Source organism: Littorina saxatilis, linkage group LG12 (assembly GCF_037325665.1).
Source record: "Littorina saxatilis isolate snail1 linkage group LG12, US_GU_Lsax_2.0, whole genome shotgun sequence".
Taxonomy (NCBI): Eukaryota; Metazoa; Mollusca; class Gastropoda; order Littorinimorpha; family Littorinidae; genus Littorina; species Littorina saxatilis.
Window position 1 is genome coordinate 17,963,495 of NC_090256.1, and position 22,297 is coordinate 17,985,791.

Below are 22,297 nucleotides of genomic sequence, written 5' to 3' on the forward strand. Positions count from 1 at the left end.
CCAAATTACTACGACCCTACTTTCTCAGGGTATCTGATCAAGACGTCTGCAACCGTATCTCTCATTCTAAGACTACCTCTCTCTGATAGAAAACCTGGTTTTCTGGGATTTGGGACGGTCTTAAAAGGGGCTTGGGCTGGTCGCTGGACGAATCGAGCGGATTAACACAAGTATGCTGAGAGAGAAAAGAGAGAAAAAGACAACAACAACAACAACAACAACAACAACAACAACAACAACAACAACAACGAGAGGAATAGAAAAGGACACATTGAACTTCAACAGCCTAATGTGCTGCGCTGTTCGAGAAGAGGGGGGGGGGGGGGGTCTGACTTTCAGTACAGCCATGGATGTCTATGGAAGGTGAAATAAACGCGCCGACCAAAACTAAGGTACATGTACACGTCTCCCCGTTCAATTTTTTTTAACGTTTTTAAGGGAGATTTTTTTGTTTAACCTTCTCAAATTTACCTTAAGAGACATAGGTGTAAACAGTAATAAACAAGGAGACCGCCATTTAAACTGAGAAAGAAAACAATATCAAATCGGTCTCGAATCGCCAAATCGCCGAAGGGACATGGAAATCTAACAACCAACCAAAACACCTTTGTAATCATCCAAAGATCTACCAAGGCTTCTATATTGCATGTGCACCATTCTTCAACAAAGGCACACCAAAATATACAGCCTGTCACCTATTTCCTGTGCAAAGAGAGATTCTAGCACAACTGATGTCGCCGACTGACAGACGAAATTTATTCCGCCAAAAATGTCTGATCATAATTATTCGTGTGTCTGCCATCGAAAGCGCGGCGACTCACACGCCTTTTGTAAATAAAGCTTTGTTACTTTTCCACAAAATAAAATCAGTACCTGAAGGCGAGAAAAGAAGAGGAAGAAGAGGAAAGGTGAGGAATTAGATAAGAGAAAACGAAGACGAAGACAGGAGAAGAAGAAGAGAAGAAGAAGACAGGAAAAGAAGGAAAGGAGGGGAGGTAAGGAAGAAGACAGAAGCAATTACATCAAATATGTCTTTCACAACTGGGGAACAATAAGAAGGAAAAGGCAACTCTAACCTGAATCTGTACTTTAAAACAAATCCCACAAACAACGCACAACAACAACGCAAACCAAATCACAAAGAGGAATAGAGGTTGATGGGGGAGAACAAGCAACAAAACAAGTGGGGGGGGGGGGGGGAGGGAACAGTAAACAGTGACCACTGGGCGACCTTTGACCGCATTCCTCTGACCTCAGTCAGTCAGTCCAACGTGTCCGCTAGCAGCAGTGAAGCGACGCGTGACTTCCCGATAGCTATTGGTCCCCCACTGCCATCAGGCTAGATACTGGAGCTGGCATAATGTGCAAGGCTTGCCATAACGAGTGGACAGTTGCACCCCCTTTTGAGGCCTCAACAATTCTGAGAAAATCAGGCCTTTAAAGACCAACCAGAGAGCAAAACTTTTTTCTGTTCAAAACATTTGTGTCACAACCCAGGTTAATATTCCGAAAACGATTTTGCAAAATTTTGTGTTGCTGATTTTTATATTTAGTCAAGTTTTGACTAAATATTTTAACATCGAGGGGGAATCGAAACGAGGGTATGGTGTATGTGCGTGTGTCTGTGTGTGTGTCTGTGTGTGTGTGTAGAGCGATTCAGACTAAACTACTGGACCGATCTTTATGAAATTTGACATGAGAGTTCCTGGGTATGAAATCCCCGAACGTTTTTTTCATTTTTTTGATAAATGTCTTTGATGACGTCATATCCGGCTTTTCGTGAAAGTTGAGGCGGCACTGTCACGCCCTCATTTTTCAACCAAATTGGTTGAAATTTTGGTCAAGTAATCTTCGACGAAGCCCGGGGTTCGGTATTGCATTTCAGCTTGGTGGCTTAAAAATTAATTTATGACTTTGGTCATTAAAAATCGGAAAATTGTAAAAAAAAATAAAAATTTATAAAACGATCCAAATTTACGTTTATCTTATTCTCCATCATTTGCTGATTCCAAAAACATATAAATATGTTATATTCGGATTAAAAACAAGCTCTGAAAATTAAATATATAAAAATTATTATCAAAATTTTTTTTTCGAAATCAATTTAAAAACACTTTCATCTTATTCCTTGTCGGTTCCTGATTCCAAAAACATATAGATATGATATGTTTGGATTAAAAACACGCTCAGAAAGTTAAAACGAAGAGAGGTACAGAAAAGCGTGCTATCCTTCTTAGCGCAACTACTACCCCGCTCTTCTTGTCAATTTCACTGCCTTTGCCATGAGCGGTGGACTGACGATGCTACGAGTATACGGTCTTGCTGAAAAATGGCATTGCGTTCAGTTTCATTCTGTGAGTTCGACAGCTACTTGACTAAATATTGTATTTTCGCCTTACGCGACTTGTTTATTTAATAAAATCCGATTTCGCGCACCTGATCAAACTGCACCGGGCGGCCCTGAGGCCAGTGACGTCACTCGTGGAACATCATGGCGGACGGTTGTAACTCTGCGGTTGTATCTTCTACCGAAACAGACGTTCCCCCTTTCAAACGGCGAAGGAAAGTCGGTTACTACTGTGCAGTTGCGGAGTGTAACAGCAAGCATGCTGATGGTTTTACATTGCATCAGTTTCCTACTGATGCAGAAACTCGGCGACAGTGGATTAAATTCGTTCAAACTTGCCGAGCAGATTTCAGACCAAGTTTTGGTACGCCGAACCAGAACTCACGGATATGCAGTCTGCACTTCACTACGGATTGCTATCCAAGAAAGATTGCACTGGCTGCAAGTTTTGGACTTAAAGCGAAGATGGTTTTAAACCATAAACCAGTGCCAACAGTGCAAAAACCGCATCGTCTGGCGCCAACAACAGTCACAACGGTGACTTGCTCGAGTACCGTGGGCGTGGCATCTGTCTCCACAGCCAGCAGCACTGTGACACAAGTAACAACGGCAGTTACAGCGCCAATTTGCTCTGCCATTGTGGCTCCAAAGCAGTGTTCGAGTCAGAGGAGCCTTTGCCAAAAGGGAACACCAAAGGGTAAGGTGGAAAATTGTATTGTTATGAAGAATACTAAGGCCAAAAAAAAAAATAGGTCTGTTTACGGTAACATAGGCCAAAAAAATAGGGTCGGTAGGTCGGGATTTTTTTTTTTTTTTTTTTTTTTTTTTTCCCCAAAAACCATATTTTTACGTTATTTTGCCAAAAAACCAAGATTTTTATTTTTTATTTATTTTTTTTCCCAAATGCCAAAAAAAAGTCTAGGGTCGCGCGAAAAAACTAGGGTCGGTCGGGTTACCGTAAACAGACCTTTTTTTTTTTTTGGCCTAATAGGTTCAGTGACACTGACAATGCCATTATTGAAAAATTCTATAAAAGGGCGCTGCATTTGTCAACTTTCACTGAATAAAACTTAGTACATTTGTAAGCTTTGAGTAGAAAATTCTGTTTTCTTGAGTGTTAAAATTGTTTTAACTTAAAAAAAAATACAGAAATAGAGGACTAAAGAATGATTGTAATATTGTGCTTGCAGAATCTGGAAGATGTTTTGGCAGTTGGGCCTTGTGAATGTGATGTAAAACCTAAACCATCTGACCATCATACAGCTGATTTGTCAGGATCTTGTGATGGAGCTAGTGAAACTGACAAACCTTCGCCAGTGTATGCAAGCACTCAGACAGAGGTAGGCATTGCATTTTTTAATTTTTTTTTATTGTATAGACAGTACAGATCTGCTTGTTCCCAATCCCACAGTCATTCATTGCAGTACTTAGTCATTCACACTTCTTATCAAGCATATTATAGCTGACACTGTAACTACTAAATGTGAGGCTGATCCACTTTGGCACACATTTGTATCTGATTCAGAGTTTCTAATTTTAGCAGTGTTTATTGATAAGTCATTGGATACATGTGTTGCACTTGCAGACCCTGTAATTGTATTCATGTACATATATATTGTCACTTTGTGTCACATGCTGTTCCGAATTGATGTGAATGAGTAAATATATCTAGATCTGTCAGTAAAATACTCTACTAACTTATCCATTGAGCAACTGTTATTGTATTATCATCATTTTCTGGCAGATTTTTTGCATAAATTGGTGACAATATTTTACTTCAGACACACCGCAGGATAAAAAGAAACAAGAAAATTCAAGTCACCCCAAAGGCTGCACAGAAAAGTAAGTAAATTATTTAAAAAAAGTGGTGGTGGTGGTCCTGTTTATATATAATGGTGTGTGTGTATGGGTGGTGGGTCAATTAATTATTTTCAGACAAGACGTCACAAGAGTAGTCAGGAAAGTTTTAGACTTTAGACTATTTCTGGATATCAAATATCAACTGTCATAATCTGCAGTTTTTTAATGTACAGATGATATGTCTTTAGCAGACTGATAGTTTTTGCTTAATGATAGTAAGCCTTAAAATGAGCACTATACCTGCTAGCACTATGCAAACGTGTACATGTGTGGGGGTTGGTATTGTGCACTCATCCTATCACATTTCAGCTGGAGATACTAAGAGGAATTTCTTTGCAGTATGTTGTGCTCTGTCAATAATTTCCACAATTGTGTCAAAGCAGGTAGGCAATAGAGATATGGAACTTGCAATTACAAAATACTGTACCTTGTCAAATGAAACACTGTTTCAGGACAATCATAGCTGCTCTGCATTTTAACGAAAACAACAACAGACTGCAGGCTTCTGACCAGACCGGAAAGGAACGCTACAGTTTGGTCTACAGGAAATCAAAGAAGGACTATTCCATCCAGTAAGTGAAAGTGGATTGCACCTTTGGTAAATGTTCTTTTACTCTCACAAGCTCAGACTTTTGGTACAGAAGTTATTTTTGTGTTGTTCGGTTTGCAAGTACATACAAAATAATGGCCCATTGGATAAGCATGAAAGATGTAGAAGAATAACTTCCAAACATTTAAGTTAAGGCCAACAAAAAAAAAATTGTCTGTTTCTGGTAACATGGCTAAAAAAAATAGGGTCTGTAGGTCGGGATTTTTTTAATTTTTATTTTTTTATTTTTTTATTTTTACCCCAAATGTAGACCAATAAAACTAACTTTAAAAATCGCGCAAAGAGACTGGATTCACTATACATAGAGACAAGACGCTTAACACATTTACAAATCGTCAGCGGACTTTCGTTTTCACACGTTTTTGTTGTTCATTTTCTCACCCTGTCCTTTACCACAACAGCAACAACAAAAAAATTTGAGTTTGGGAAAAAAAAGTTTAGGGTCGGCGCCGAAATTTAGGGTCGGTCAGGTGACCAGAAACAGACAATTTTTTTTTTTTGCCTAATGGAGATCAGAGAGTAACAAATAGCAATCAATGTCACAAATGTATTGCAACATTTTTTTTTCTTTGGCTGCTCAAAGAAAATAAAGAGAAACCATTTTTATACACATTCATACAGGAGCAATCCATACAACAGTGCAGGGGAAGGTAACACTAACAGCCACAGAAGAGTATGCCTGTCTATTTCAAAGTTGGTGGAGGGTCACTTAATAAAGTTCTCATTTGTTTGCAGCTTATGTGGGGAGACTGATGGAACGAGTGGTGGACTTGGCCTCTACACACAGCATCCAAGACATGGAACGGTCCATCAAGCAGTTGCCTCCGCGCCTTTGTGAACAATATGCCAAGCCTAACAAAGAACAGGCAGTCAGAGCACTAAAGTCTCGGTACAGCTACAAGGGGTGCTAATACGACCACATGTAGTCAGGACCTGTAGATGTGAATGTTTAACCTTCACAACTGCTTCAAAATATCTACTGGCACAATAGTAAACTGTCAAAAGAACTAGTTTTCGGGTTCCAAATATCCTGTGTAATTGCCTGTAGCGTTAGGAAAGGTTTCCCGGATCTTCCTGACAGCAGAAGCAGGGAGAGTTACTCGTACATCCTTGCCCAGCCATCCCCATGCAAACTTTGCCAGCATACGGTATGCAGTGCAGCGGTAGCGACTGCACACAGACAAAATTAGGCATGCTATGTAATGTCCATGTACATAGTACTTTCCAAGTAAACTAAAAATGCATGAATATCAGGCAGCAGACATCTTTCCCATGTATACTGTATCACATGGTGTCGATGATAAAATTTACATTGCAGCAAGACATTTGATTTGGGTGTAAATGTTATTTTAAAACCCTTACACTGGTGCAATTCTGCAACACAGGTTACATAGCCACTGGTGAATTAACAGGGAGAAAAATAAAGAAAAACGATCATATAGGTTTTCGCATTCATGGGAGGTAATCGGAACCGACCAAACAGACTGAGCCAGTAACGCGACATATATATGTCGTGACAACCAGGTGACAGTATAGGAAAAGTAGCGTGACATATATGTAAATGAATCTATTACATTGAACCATAATTTGTAATTTTGCTCCTTGATATATTATATATATATATACCTGTTTTCATCAGCTATATATCTCTTCCATACTGTTGCTGGCACCATCTGTAGCAAGTACGAAGTAGTAGATATCCAGACACACTGACTGGAATCCTGGGTGATGAGTTATGCAGTTCACACCTTGTCTCATCAAGGCTTCCATTTGCTCCATTTCTGTGCAACAGCGACATTCTTTGATTGTGTCCATGAGCTCACAGTTGTCACAATGACACCTAGTGCATAAGAAGAGGAGAGGAGAGGAAAATAAAATTGTTTGCACAAATCTACTCACTCTGTCAGTCTGCGTTTTGGTTTTTGATCAATAAAATATTCTTTTAATCAAATCAACTTCACTTGTGTTTGATTCTTTTCCCCATCTGTGTGCAAAAATTTGATTCCAATCATGTTGCTCAATTTAACACTGATGTGTTTGGTCAGTTCTTCAATATTCACATGCAACTTTCCTTAAAAAAAAAATAAAAAATAAAAAAAACACATTCAATCCTGGTGATACAAAGACACACAAACATGACAATCCTATGGAAAAAAAGAAACAAACTCAAGTACTACAATTCCACAAACTAAAAAAAAGATGCTGTTGCTATTCACAGAGGAGATTATATTGAAAGTTCTGCACTGATGAAAAATAAACACATGAAATGAACACTGAGTTGATTGTTGACAGTGATTGTTAACTTTCAATAGTTGGTATTCTATGCCTAGCTTTGTTGTGTTCAGATCTTCAAAATCTCTGATAATGTAAGCAAACAGTGTCACAAAATGGTAAGTAATCGCACAGTGTGAAATTTACCAATGCATCGAGTTCAGACGACTTGGGGCACTTGGCACTTGGTCATGTGCCTGTCTTTCTCCTTCACTGCCATCATCGTCGCTACTCGAAATCTGAGGCTCAAACTGGTATGGTTGAGGGGCTCCACAAGATTGTGATTGTGTTTGGAACACGTTCATCTCTAAATCCGAGTCGAAATCGCTGCTTTCACACGAGAGTTGCAATGCAACGTCTCTCTCTGCATCGCTTGACGCCATGTTTACTCGCTCAGTGTGTTCCACGTTTGACGTCACTAGCCAGGGGAGTTAAGCGATGGCAAAATTTTAAGATTGTTTCCCTTATAGTTAATTACAGGTGAGAATGGGCACTTTCAATAGCCAATTACGCGCGATCGGAGGAGATGGAACTTGATATAATTATATTTTTGCGGTCCTGTTATAAAGCCCTTTCCAGTGGCACAATAAAAAGTTTGCACTCTGGTTGGTCTTTAATAGAGGGAGTCTTCAAATGCAGGTACTTTTTAAGACGTTGTGTGTTTGTTTGTTTGTTTGCTTAACGCCCAGCCGACCACGAAGGGCCATATCAGGGCGGTGCTGCTTTGACTTTTAACGTGCGCCACACACAAGACAGAAGTCGCAGCACAGGCTTCATGTCTCACCCAGTCACATTATTCTGACACCGGACCAACCAGTCCTAGCACAAACCCCATAATGCCAGACGCCAGGCGGAGCAGCCACTAGATTGCCAATTTTAAAGTCTTAGGTATGACCCGGCCGGGGCCGGTTCGAACCCACGACCTCCCGATCACGGGGCGGACGCCTTACCACTAGGCCAACCGTGCCGGTCTTTTAAGACGTTATGAACAGAACTTTTGTAAAACAAAACCAAGGTGTTAAAAGGGGGTTGGGTGTTCTTAAATACATGTGTGAGTTTTAAATGGATGTTCCACTGTATCGAAAAGCTCCTCATATTATTAACTTCTCGCATAGTATTTGATGGCACCCCTCTTTTCAGACTTCAACAAATCTCGAAACATTAGGTCTTAAAAAGGAGGGAAAGGTAAAGAAGTTGTGAACGTTTTTGAATTTTGACCAGAAAATCTAAACAACAAATCTAAACATAAAACTCATTAAACGGTGTGTGTGTGTGTGTGTGTGTGTGTTTGTGGGGGGGGGGGGGGGGGCTTTATGGTAGAGTTCTATTCTATTGTACTGGCTAGCTCCTCATATTAATAACTTCTCTCAGTCCTCTCCGCTGGCCTGCCCAGGACACAAAGCCAGCCAGACAAGAGGAGATGCGTTCACAGATGTGACAGTTTACTTTTTATGGTGGGGGGCATCCAGAGTTCAGGTTTTTAGGAACAAAAGAAGGCGGCTTAGCAAGCGCTGTGCAAATGGCGGTCATTATGTACTGACGACAAGACATGGGTGTGTGTGCTGTCCCTCTCTAGCTCTCTCTTTCCTTGGTCTTCTTTTTTTCTTAACCTTTTGTCCTCGGTTTTGATTTCCGTATGTCAGTGGGTGTCCACAAGTTCCTTTTAAACTTCTTTGTTTATCTGGATAAAACAACAACAAATGCACTGATTATGTTCACCCCCCCCCCCCCCCCAAACCCATCTCCGTTAAAAGTCTAGTGAAGTAGATGCACTGGAATGACGCCATGCACCCACAGCAAAGATCGATGAGCTCACCTGTCCTCTTCAAACTTCCTGAACATGGAAGAAGGTAATGGGAAATCAGAGGATTTTAATGGCGGAGCGTGTCCTCCGCCCCATCCTCCGTGAGAATCATGGGGGATGAGACTGCACGAAGACAAGCCTCCAGCTCCAGACGAGAAAATTGACAATCTGGGATTTGGAGACACGAGTGAATGAATACCTGACAGGCAGCTTTCCGAGCAGGTTGGAACTAAGCCTATATATATATACGATTCCTGTACGTCTCTGAACCCTTTACTATTATCCCCCCCCCCCCCTAAATATAATCCCACTCCCACTACAACACCCCCCCCCCCCCCCACTAAAGAAAAGTCCCCCCCCCCCCCAGAAAAAAATGCAATCAGTGTGATATTTATGTTGAATGTTTTCAAGGTCAGATTTGATGCCTCTCTGGCGCCCGATCCACAAGTTTTTTTTCTCTCTCGCAGTTTTTGTTTTGGTGCGAACACAATCAAGCGTACATTCATAAGAAAAAGAGTGGACAGTCATCCAAATTAAACCATAATTTAAGAGGACCACATTCGTAACTAAAAGCCTCGTCTTCTTTATTTTTTAACTGCGAGAAAGTGTACAATTACGTAAAGAGTAAACACGCCAGTATTTGACCGTATACAATAAACACAACGTCTGTTAACTAAAGGCTGCAGTACAGGAAAAAAGGCATATAGTCTGAGAATTTTGAAATTAAAGGTTAAACAAATACAATCAAATTAAAACTTCACGGTGTTAGAATTACAAGGTAGTAATAAAGTTAGAGCAAACAAATCCGCCGCTGTACATGTGTCGGAAGAACGTTAAATCTTCGCTTGAAATGAGCTGCGCCGCATAATTGACTCAAATCGCCTTCCATACCGGAAGTTGACATAACCTTGAACAAATGTCTGCAGCAGACGACACCGCCGATTGCCAGTCGGCAGGAAAAAACTCAGAGGTACGCGAGCAATTTGTGTTGGAACCTTGAATATTAATGATTATTGCTAAATGTAGAGATTCAACAAGTAGATGACACAACTGATTTAGCTGTTTTTATCGCGTACGCGTGGTTTTTGAGTGAATTGAGCGATAGCTTGGTGGGTAGGGCCTTCGAAGTTTACCCGCCACGATAATTCGAACACTTGCACTGAGTGTACTTGAAAATAATGTATGTGCCTAGCGCTGTAGATTTGTCAATGTTTCATCTTTGTTTAGTCTTCTCTCTTACATTTATTGCGTTGTGATACTGAAGCAAACAAAACTAAGGGGTGAAGTCTGCCGTGTGCTGACAAAACCGAGTAAGTCCATTTTTTTTTCAAAAATGATATTTTTTGTTCATCAAAAAGAAGAAATCAATGTGCATCTTTTGTGTTATTAATGTCTACTTTTTAGAGTGCTTAGTTAGATAAGCAGATATGAACAGGTAAGTCCACAACCAAAAACAACTTTTTAAGTGTGCATTAATGTTTTGACAAAACCAAGTAAGTCCACTATTTGACTGAACAACAAGCAGTGTCCGTCGCGATATAACCTTCGTGGTTGAAAACGACGTAAAACACCAAATAAAGAAAGAAAGAAAGGCAACTTGTTAAAAAAATAAAAAAAAAAGCTTCAACGCATCATTATATGTCACGACCATGTATCAGTAAAAGACAAGACCAACATTATCTAGATATTAAACATTAATATTCTAACTTGTCTTTTCAAGTCCTTTCATCTGAGCTGCCCGTCTTCCCCTGTTACTTGCCCCAGGCATTAAAACGTTTCTCTAACCTCCATTTTCATGTATTTTTTAGCTAGTTTTACGTGAAAGTAGTTGGAGGTTTTTGCATTTTAGTCAAGTAATGCAGGTTTGTTCTTTCCGCTTTATTACAGTTAAACACATAGATTTCAGATGCTACTACGGTCACTCTGATCATGAGCTCTTTGAAGATGTTATTAACCACGCTGTTAATGCCCGTAGTCAAAATAGTGGGTCGAACTGAGGGATACATGTAGCGTCGTTTGGCAATTTATGGGGGTAGGGAGATAGGTAAGGATCGTATATATGCACACACAATGTCACGTTTTAAGCTGCGCAGTGCTCCATATTTATCATGAATGACTGGGCCACGTATTCACTTTAATAAATTCTGCTACTATGTTATTCTTGGAAGGTGTACACCAATTTGTGTACAAGCGTCTTGCCGAAAATTACTTGAAAAAAGGCACCATTTATGCAAATAATACGACCTGTTGACTCCGGAATTGTTATTTATGACTTGATTATGGTGAATACTAGTCAAAGGGATGTCTAGAATGTAGTGCAATTATTTCTTTTGGGCACGCTTTGACCCCCGAAAAAACACTGTTCCGCCCGGCGGATTTTAGCGGATTTTGGATATGTTATGCACACACATTCGCTTAGTACAGAACAGCTGAGATCAAATTTGATTTTAATAGTTTAAGGTTGAGGCCTTTTTTGGGAGAATTTGATTGGACTAATAGAATATAAAACACAATTCCATAAAATGTGTTACATAATTACTCCAACATACAACACAATTAAAAATCAGGATTTGTTCATTGTTTCGTTTTGTTAGTAACTGAATGTTCCATAAACAAGCCTTTTGTGGCATTATTGTTGTTGTTGTTTTCATCATGTTTTGCGTGTTTACTTGTTTCTTGTTTCTCTTTAATCGTCTAGGTTCTTTTGATTTCAATGAAAGTTGAAGCAGTAGACGACACAAGGGATAAAAAAAAGTAATTCTACAGTAATCTGTCAAACGAACAGAAACAGTTCTAGTTATTTCATAATACAAGCCTCACCTTCAGACTCACAGCGTAAGGCAACAACGGGGATTGTATGTGGAGATAAAATTCAGTCTAGCAATGAAGGAAACGGCTACGCATCCATCATTATTTTCACGGTAAACTGACGTTGAAAAGCACATCTCCATTCATACTGACAGGCGGCGTCCAAAGTCGAGACATATTTTACATCTCAAGCGACGGCAGCCGCATCAAAAAGGTTAACCAGTTTTGCTATGCTGTCAAAAAAACAGAAAATACAATCCGCATGCTTGCAAAGGAACGAACAAATTTATCAGGGACACTTTGCCCTGTGCTTTTCTAATTACGAGAAGGCATTTATCGTGTACTCAATTTTAGATAAACAAATTATTCGTTTTGTCTATAATTAAACGTTCCACATAACTAACCTTTCTTGCTTTTGTTTTTCTGTTTTACATATTCTAATAAGCAATTGTTACATTTAGCATTAATTTTTCCATGCAAGATTAATGCAACGCATTTGGAATATCTTTTGAAAACATTTCATTTTCATGAAGACATAACATGCAATGGTATTTTGCTTAAATAAGAAATTACTGTTGTCAGATTGTAAAATAATTCGAGAGAAAACTTTTCCAAAATTAAATATTGTTATGGTATAAAAAGGGCGTGTCTTAAAACTTGACATAAACTTTCTTGAGGACGGAATGAGTTGGGGAGGGAGCGAGAATGTCAGCTCTATTTCTCGGACAGAATGATCGTATTCCAAAGAGAGAGAGAGAGAGAGAGAGAGAGAGAGAGAGAGAGAGAGAGAGAGGGAGAGAGAGAGAGAGGGAGAGAGAGAAAGAGAGAGAGAGAGAGAGAGAGAGAGAGAGAGAGAGAGAGCCGGCCATGAAGTGCAGACGATAACATGGTCTGACATGCATGCAACCCGACAGAATAATATGTAGCATATATATATATATATACACCTTAACTTTGTCACAGGATGAAGCGATAGACGAGTGGAGTAGTGAAGCGGGGTGTTCGACAAGATAAACGAAATGCCAACCCGGTGATTTCACGTCTATACACAACAATTACATGTACTGCTCTTCCAAGCTGTGATTGCGATTTGCACTCAAAAGCAGTTTTCCAATATTAGCATTTGATATTGGAGAAATGCCGAATAATAAGCCGTGTTTTGCCAAAGCAAACAAAAAAAAAAGCGACACGAAGAGAAAAGCGCGTGACCATTTTTTTGTTCTCCTGAATCTCTGTTAGTTGACAGCAGACAGATTTTAGACAAGAGACTAACGGTTTGGTGACAGCTTCACAACAAGATTGTGTATTATTAGTTCCACCCATTTTGTTTTCTCTCTCACACACACACACACCAAAAATTCACCGAGGGGAATTAGCGAGCGCAATTTTTTGGGTCTCCATAATGACGTTTGTTTCGGTGACTTTGGCATCATAAGCAGTGGGAAAAACAGGTCCCTACCAGACTTGCTGGACATGACCTCATTTACATGATATACACACGTGTGGTTTGAACGATATTATGGTCTCTCTCACGTATGTAGAATAAAGACGTATAGCTTCGATCGTGTTTTCAGGATCAACACGAGCTTAGTCTGACGTCAAATGTATTTAAAAAAAAATTAAAAAAAAAGGAAATCAGCAAAATCAGCAGCAACAACACCAGAGCTTGCCTAATCGCCCCGGCTCCCAATAAAAGAACATCGTGATTTTTTTAAGTGCTGTTGTCAGCGTGTCTGCGACAGGACAGAGCGCGCACGGGGCAACCGGAAGAAAAGATTTCTCAGTTGTCGAAGAAAATGCCTTGGGTCGATAGCCCTAATTCGTAATGTCTAGCAGGGTTGACTGAAGAAGACGGGGGGTGGGGGGGCTTGGAGGGGGGAGATGGGGGGGGGGGCTTGGGGGGGGATAAACGAACGAACTTTATTACTCAAGGATGGAGATTTTAGGCTCACGCCTATAGTCTTACAATCTGTCCCTGCTAAACTAAGACATAACAAGTCGCGTAAGGCGAAAATACAATATTTAGTCAAGTAGCTGCCATTTTTCAGCAAGACCGTATACTCGTAGCATCGTCAGTCCACCGCTCATGGCAAAGGCAGTGAAATTGACAAGAAGAGCGGGGTAGTAGTTGCGCTAAGAAGGATAGCACGCTTTTCTGTACCTCTCTTTGTTTTAACTTTCTGAGCGTGTTTTTAATCCAAACATATCATATCTATATGTTTTTGGAATCAGGAACCGACAAGGAATAAGATGAAAGTGTTTTTAAATTGATTTGGACAATTTAATTTTGATAATAATTTTTATATATTTAATTTTCAGAGCTTGTTTTTAATCCGAATATAACATAATTATATGTTTTTGGAATCAGCAAATGATGGAGAATAAGATAAACGTAAATTTGGATCGTTTTATAAATTTTTATTTTTTTTTACAATTTTCAGATTTTTAATGACCAAAGTCATTAATTAATTTTTAAGCCACCAAGCTGAAATGCAATACCGAAGTCCGGGCTTCGTCGAAGATTACTTGACCAAAATTTCAACCAATTTGGTTAAAAAATGAGGGCGTGACAGTGCCGCCTCAACTTTCACGAAAAGCCGGATATGACGTCATCAAAGACATTTATCAAAAAAATGAAAAAAACGTTCGGGGATTTCATACCCAGGAACTCTCATGTCAAATTTCATAAAGATCGGTCCAGTAGTTTAGTCTGAATCGCTCTACACACACACACACACACACACAGACAGACAGACAGACAGACACACACACACACACACACACACACACACACACACACACACACACACACACACACACACACACACACACACACATACACCACGACCCTCGTCTCGATTCCCCCCTCTACGTTAAAATATTTAGTCAAAACTTGACTAAATATAAAAATAAAGACAATAAAAGGACAATTGTCAATCGCAATCATACAGTATTACTAATTACAACACAACCACCAAACATCGTTTTTGTCATCATTTTGGTAGTGAGAAAATAAAATGAAAAGGGAGGAAGGAAAGGGGTAAGGAGGGTTAAAGAGGAGTAGAGTGGTGGATAAGAAAGGGAAGGAGAAGGAGGGGATTAAGGTGGGATAGAGAAACAGACGCAGACAAATAGACAAATAGACATGAGATAGTTAGACAGACAGACAGACAGACAGACAGATAAAGAGAGAGCGAGAGAGAGGTAATGTGGGGAGAGAAACGGACGGGGAAGGAGGAGATTAAGGGGAAAGAGAGACACAGACAGAGATAGAAAGACAGAGAGAGAGAGAGAGAGAGAGAGAGAGAGAGAGAGAGAGAGGGGGGGGGGGGAGAGAAAAATAGAAAGAGCAAGAGAAAGTACCCGCTATTACGAGTTAGTCGTGTGACAGTATAAGATGTTTGATGGGTTGTTGACAGACCAGCTTTTTTGTCGGTCCGAGGGGGAGCATATCGTCTTTTGTTTCATATTTATTGACCAAGGCCGAAGGTTGGTTATATACATAATAACAGCATCTGCTTGCACACCACACTGGTAGGCTTTTTAGACCGCAAATTAGCAATCCGCACTCGTCTTGAAAATGACCGGAACTTCTCTTCCTTTGTGTGTTAATTCGGAAAAGTGCTTTAAAAAAAGCGTGTCACCTGCGACAAGACGCCTAGTTAACCGACTTGTCTGTGAACCTCAGTTTGCCCTCATTTCTTCTTCTTCTGCTTCCTTTTTTTTCTTTTTTCTTTTTTGTTGCATGAATAAATGAATGCATAGGTGCTACGGTGGATTTATTCTTCTTTTGCTTCTTCTTCTTCTTCTACGTTCATGGGCTGAAACTCCCACGTTCACTCGTGAGTGGTTTTTTTGTGTGTGTGCACGAGTGGGTTTTTACGTGTATGGATATATATATTGACTTTGACCATTTGTTTTTTTTCTTCTCCTTCTCTATTTTGTTTCTCTCTTTCAAACAGGATTAGAGCAACATTGCTGTTCACAGACCTCGAAATGTGGGTGGTGATTATAGAATATAATACCCGTGTGACTTGGAATAATAGGCCGTGAAAAGTAGGATATGCGCCGAAATGGCTGCGATCTGCTGGTCGATGTGAATGCGTGATGTATTGTGTAAAAAATTCCATCTCACACGGCATAAATAGATCCCTGCGCCTTGAGTCCGAGTCTGGAGATACGCGCGCGATATAAGATTATATAACAGTATAATGATCGACCGTTTTGGCTGACGACAGGATGAATGAATTGATGGTAAGTTGGGTGGCTTGGCTGGACTATATTTAGCTTGATGAATGAATAGACGACGAGGGTAAGTATCAGTCTATATTAAAGATTGATGAAATGATCGACTGCTCCCCAGGAGAATGTCTCACCGACTAAAACCTGAATTCATTCTACCCCCAACTCTAACTTCCCTTTCTCCCTTTATATCACCACCAGGACTTGGGTACAACAAGAGCCAGAAGATCACAACGGCATACAAGGTATGACCCATAGCCTGAACTCCTGGTATAGTAAACTTGGCCAAATAATTATTGCAACAAATTTTAAACCCAAATTAAAGCATTAATCCCCGTGTCATTTCATTAAAACTGTATATGCCAGTTAAGACCGTTCACTTAACCTACAGGATCACCTTTTGGATTAAATATTTCTTTTACACGGATCACGTGACCGCCGCTCAAGTAAGGGTACCCTCAAAATCGACCATACAAAAACGGAAGAGCCGAATGAAAAATTGACAAGAAATCACAATAGGCAAAACTTTGCAACTTTGACATACGTGAAGAAAGTCAAACCAATTATCTACCCTGAATAGATTGTTTTGTTTTGCTACCTTGCGTATTTCGCGTGCTATGCTATTCCTACTGATGCAGGTGTCGATCGTAAGAGCGGTCAAAAACGGGACTTTTTGCGTCATTTTGTAGGGGTATCATGACAAAAAAAAGTCTGCACTTTAGCAATGATTTGGTGGATTGCTTTGAAACTTTCGGAATATTTTACCAACATACTAGAGATACTTCGAGCGAAATTATGGATTGTTACAAGTGTTTGTTAAAATGTTATGCAATTTTTCGAAAGAAGTTTTTAATCTCGTCATAGGATTGTTTCCTTGGGTCTAAAACATTCATGACTTTGCATGCCTTTCGAACAATGATTGATACACACACTGCTAAAGTTTTATGTGCGTGTAAGCACTGACTCAAATTTGCTGGGCCTGTAAACACGCTACATATTTAAGCGATGATTCTGGTGCCACAGCGATGCCCAGCCAAGCGTGACCGTAGCACGCAGCGATAACAGCTGTAAGCGCGAAACAGCGTGAACGTTCCATTTTTTCCTCATGTGTTTGCATGACTAGCAAATTAACGCCAGCGGCTACACGCAAATGAAACTTAGACAGAATCTGTATCAATCATTTATCTGTGGATATACAAAGTCATGAATTTTTTGAAGACAAGTGAACAATCCTATGACAAGTTTAACAACATTTTCCGAAACATTGCTTCACATCTGGATAAACAACTGTAACGATCCAAACTTTTGCACGAAGTATCTCTAGTATGTTGGTAAAATATTCTGAAAGTTTCAAAGAAATCCACCAAGTCATTGCTAAAATGTAGCGCTTTTTGACATGATACCCATAAAAATTGACGTAAAACGTTCCGTTTTTGAACGCTCTTGCGATCGACACCTGCATCAGTAGGAATAGCATAGCTTGCGAAATACGCAAGGTAGCAAAACAAAACAATCTGTTCAGGGTAGATAATTGGTTTGACTTTCTTCTCGTACGTCAAAGTTGCAAAGATTTGCCTATTGTGATTTCTTGTCAATTTTTCATTCGGCTCTTCCGTTTTTGTGTGGTCTATTTTGAGGGTACCCTTACTTGAGCGGCGGTCACGTGATTCCTGTAAAAGAAATATTTAATCCAAAAGGTGATCCGGAAGGTTAAGTGAACGGTCTTACCTGGCATATACAGTTTTAATTAAATGACAAAGGAATTAATGCTTTAATTTGGGTTTGAAATTTGTTGCAATAATTTTTTGGCCAACTTTATGTGCAAACACGAACTCAACGCATTATCAAAAGTATTTACAATCCGTCAACCCCTAGCAATAATAAGTGTGTGATATATAATTATATTGCACGCGTATTACCTGACAGAGGGTGATAATGGTGGTAGTAGGCGGAGGGCTCCAAAAGGTCCTGCTCCCATTCGGCGGGCCACATCCTCAGGCCTTTCTCCACCTTCACTGGCAAGTAGCCTCTATTCCCCTGCATTCACAACCCTTGGTGAAGGCAGCCCACTCACATTCGCTTCCACATCATCCGCGAATCCGTGATGATTAAAGAAAACTTGCGGCGGACACTTCTCTTTGATTGTAGAAGCGCGTTCACGTTGTGTCAGACCTGATTAGAGCTGGGCATCACAAGCTGCAGCGTCTAACAAGAAACACTTCCGTCTTGTTGAAGAATAATTGCAACAAGCTGTTAAGCTCTCAGAGTTCCTGGACTCACAAGGTGAAGTATTCGAGAAAATAAACAGAGAATCCTCAATGGTTCGCATTTAAGCTTATGTGTTTTTCAGCGTTGCTGATTCCACTCAAAGGCAAATCTTGGTGACTCGCAAACTTATGACGATCCTCGAATGTAACCACGGCAGACAGTACTGAAGCAATCTGTTTTAACCCAGGCATTGGAACCCCTTCTTGAACGATAATCCGGTATGACTGTCAACATCCATGTCGAGAATCACGGCAATGACTTCTTAAGTAAACTCCTCAAGGAATAGTATGTTTTGTTGTTGACTGTTTCCACATAATTAATTGGCGATGATAATATCCACACAACAGTTATGATATGTATACGTCATAGGTACTTAAGCTACACGTCATCGTCAATATTCCAACGACGTCAGACAAGCTTGCCAGCAATAACACTGCAGTCTCTGTTGCTTGTGGCATATCGGACAGTCAGGCAAACGCAACGCCTGGATCTGACTGTATCCACACACTATGGCCTGGGCAGTGTACGGCTGGTACTAGTGGAAGTCCATTGCCTTCACGTTTCAACATCTTCAGCCATTATTCTCGGGTTACAAGCAGAGCTTGCGAATGAGCAGTGCAACATGAAGATCCTTTTCACGAACAGTGCAGCACGAATAAAGCCGAAGCAGTTTGATGGGAGCCACTGCAACTCGTTTAGTCATCCACAGTGTCAAAACTGCGTCAATACCTGCAATTGATTTATGGGTCATTCGTAATCGATTTGTGCGTCAAAGGCAATTCTGGCGTTCGTGGTCATACAGTCATCCACAGTGTCAAAACTGTGTCATTATGTATCACATGCAGCAATAACTGCAATTGATTTACACGTCATATATACGTATTTACTAGAGGAATACCCGGCTTCGCCGGGGTGAATCGCGAGACAGAGACAGACAGCGTGGCGGTTCACCACAATCACCTTTGAAGGCGAAGTCCTGTCAAACGGGATTGAGAATTTTAGAGCTTATTTCTTAGCCCTATATTATCTGTTATGGCTTCTCAAATGCCAGAACATACAGACAGACAAAAGCCGCTAGACCCCATCACAAACAGAACTCTATAATCCACAGGTGTTGCCCACACACACACACACAAACACACACACACACACACAGAGAGAAGCCGAATATATATATGTATATCTATATCTATAAATATATAGAGATAGGTGACAGTGTATTTTTCGCGTGGCTATAAATTGATTCGACCTTTTCACTTTGACAGTAAGAACAACTTACGGGTGCAAGGGAAGCGTTCTGGACAGCGCAGTGACATTCTAAAAATAGTAACGTAGAAACGGGAATATGGATTGAAGCCACACGAAGGAAGGGAGATAAACGCAAAACACTGGAGAAGATAAGGAAGAGTTACTGGGAATGGTGAAATGAACAGAAAAACCAAAATCGGTTCAGCGCTGCGCGCTGAGAGCACGTGTTGAAATATCTCATCGATGGTATTGTTTCCGGGGTGTAGCTGAATACGGTGTCCAAATTTGAAAAAGATCCACCGAGAACTTTGGCGTTGTGATGTGGTCTAGCGGCTTTGGTATGGGGGCCCGGGTAGCTCAGGTGGAACCAAAATCGGTTCAGCGCTACGTGCTGAGAGCACATGTTGAAATATCTCATCGATGAGGTTGTGTCCGGGGTGTAGCTGAATACGGTGTCCAAATTTGAAAAAGATCCACCGAGAACTTTGGCCGTGCATCGCGAACAGACAGACAGACAGACAGACAGACAGACAGATAGACAGACACTAGTCGTATATATATATATATATATATATTGATATGTGCGTCAAAGGCAGGGGTGGCGTTTGTGGTCATCTATCTATTGGATACAAACATTTCAGCAAAATCAGTAAGAATGACATAATGAATGTGCGTCTGCTAAAAAAAAAACCCGCACAATTTGCACTTATATTCTTCAGAGTTTACCTCTCTCTCTCTCTCTCTCTCTCTCTCTCTCTCTCTCTCTCTCTCTCTCTCTCTCTCTCTCTCTCTCTCTCTCTCTCTCTCTCTCAAAAAAAAAACCAAACAAACTTTGCTTTCCACCCAAATCTGGGCAGTCAGTATTCGAACGATTAACGCGTAATATGTCCCTGCTTCGTTGTCATGAGAACATGACTTGCGCATGAATTGGAATAATCTGTTTGGTAATCTTAGACAATGTTCGTGCTTTATCCTTCCTTCGAAAGACAGCACCGAAACTGCTTGTTAATTTGCTTTTGAACCATTTGGTACATGGCTGTTAAGATGGACGGATACGAAAACTTTATGCAAGTTAAAATGCGTACATGGCTGTTTGGATGGACGGATACGAACACTTTATGCAAGTTAAAATGCGTACATGGCTGTTTGGATGGACGGATACGAACACTTTATGCAAGTTAAAATGCGTACATGGCTGTTTGGATGGACGGATACGAACACTTTATGCAAGTTAAAATGCGTACATGGCTGTTTGGATGGACGGATACGAACACTTTATGCAAGTTAAAATGCGTACATGGCTGTTTGGATGGACGGATACGAAAACTTTATGCAAGTTAAAATGCTTACATGGCTGTTTGGATGGACGGATACGAACACTTTATGCAAGTTAAAATGCGTACATGGCTGTTTGGATGGACGGATACGAACACTTTATGCAAGTTAAAATGCGTACATGGCTGTTTGGATGGACGGATACGAACACTTTATGCAAGTTAAAATGCGTACATGGCTGTTTGGATGGACGGATACGAACACTTTATGCAAGTTAAAATGCGTACATGGCTGTTAAGATGGACGGATACGAAAACTTTATGCAAGTTAAAATGCGTACATGGCTGTTTGGATGGACGGATACGAACACTTTATGCAAGTTAAAATGCGTACATGGCTGTTTGGATGGACGGATACGAAAACTTTATGCAAGTTAAAATGCTTACATGGCTGTTTGGATGGACGGATACGAACACTTTATGCAAGTTAAAATGCTTACATGGCTGTTTGGATGGACGGATACGAACACTTTATGCAAGTTAAAATGCGTACATGGCTGTTTGGATGGACGGATACGAACACTTTATGCAAGTTAAAATGCGTACATGGCTGTTTGGATGGACGGATACGAAAACTTTATGCAAGTTAAAATGCGAGTATAGTTTCTGACATGCTACATGGGTGTAGGTGCAATTAACTATTAAAAGAAAGAGACAAAGAAAGAAAAAGTGTAATGAACCTATACATGTTTGTTTGTATCTTTGGGTCATTGTTGTTGTTGGGTGGGTTTGTTTGTTATACTTTTAAGGAAAGGAAAGCGTGAATCAATGTTAAATGTGATACCTATCCACGTACAAATTCCATGTTAAGAGAGAGAAAGAGAGAGAGAGAGAGAGAGAGAGAGAGAGAGAGAGAGAGGGAGAGGGAGAGAGGGAGAATTGAATTGAATTGAACTTTATTCAACAAGGATTAAGATTTAAGGCTACGCCTTTTCTTACAATCTGAGAGAGAGAGAGAGAGAGAGAGAGAGAGAGAGAGAGAGAGAGAGAGAGAGAGAGAGAGAGAGAGAGAGACAGACAGACAGACAGACAGACAGACACAGAGAGACAGAGATAGAGACAGAGAGATAGCGAGAGAGAGAGAGAGAGAGAGAGAGAGAGAGAGACACACACACACACACACACACAGACAGACAGACAGACAGACAGACAGACAGAGACATTGACAGAGACAGACAGAGACAGAGAGAGATAAATACAGACAGACAGACAGACAGACAGACAGACAGACATATATAGACAGAGACAGAGACAAACAGAAAAAGACATACAGTTACAGAAAAACAGACAAACAGTCACAGAGAGAGACAGACATGCAGGCATACAAGCAGAGACAAAAAGAGGGATGAGTATATCCTTGTTACCCTGTGCATCTTTGCATGTATCTTTCTATGTGTCTATGTCACTGTTTCCGCAAATGTCCCTATGTAAAAGACACACAAGGCAAATAAGATAGAAGGGTGGCATCAAACTTGCTAACTAATTGGCTCAGAAGGTTCGTGCGT

At 40.4% G+C, this 22,297-nt stretch overlaps 1 protein-coding gene and 2 long non-coding RNA genes across 3 annotated transcripts in view; 1 reads left to right on the forward strand and 2 right to left on the reverse strand.

The window, feature by feature from the left end:
* Positions 1-22,297, reverse strand: part of LOC138981406 (ecdysone receptor-like) — a 101,413-nt gene that overhangs the window by 29,178 nt on the left and 49,938 nt on the right. The gene's annotated exons all lie outside the window — the stretch shown is intronic.
* Positions 889-5,692, forward strand: LOC138981404 (uncharacterized). The gene is made up of 5 exons (XR_011460626.1): positions 889-3,044; positions 3,538-3,687; positions 4,129-4,189; positions 4,660-4,779; positions 5,553-5,692. It is a non-coding gene; the product is annotated as an uncharacterized lncRNA (long non-coding RNA).
* LOC138981405 (uncharacterized) lies at positions 5,851-8,050 on the reverse strand. The gene is made up of 3 exons (XR_011460627.1): positions 7,236-8,050; positions 6,444-6,657; positions 5,851-5,987 (listed from the first exon to the last, which is right to left on the reverse strand). It is a non-coding gene; the product is annotated as an uncharacterized lncRNA (long non-coding RNA).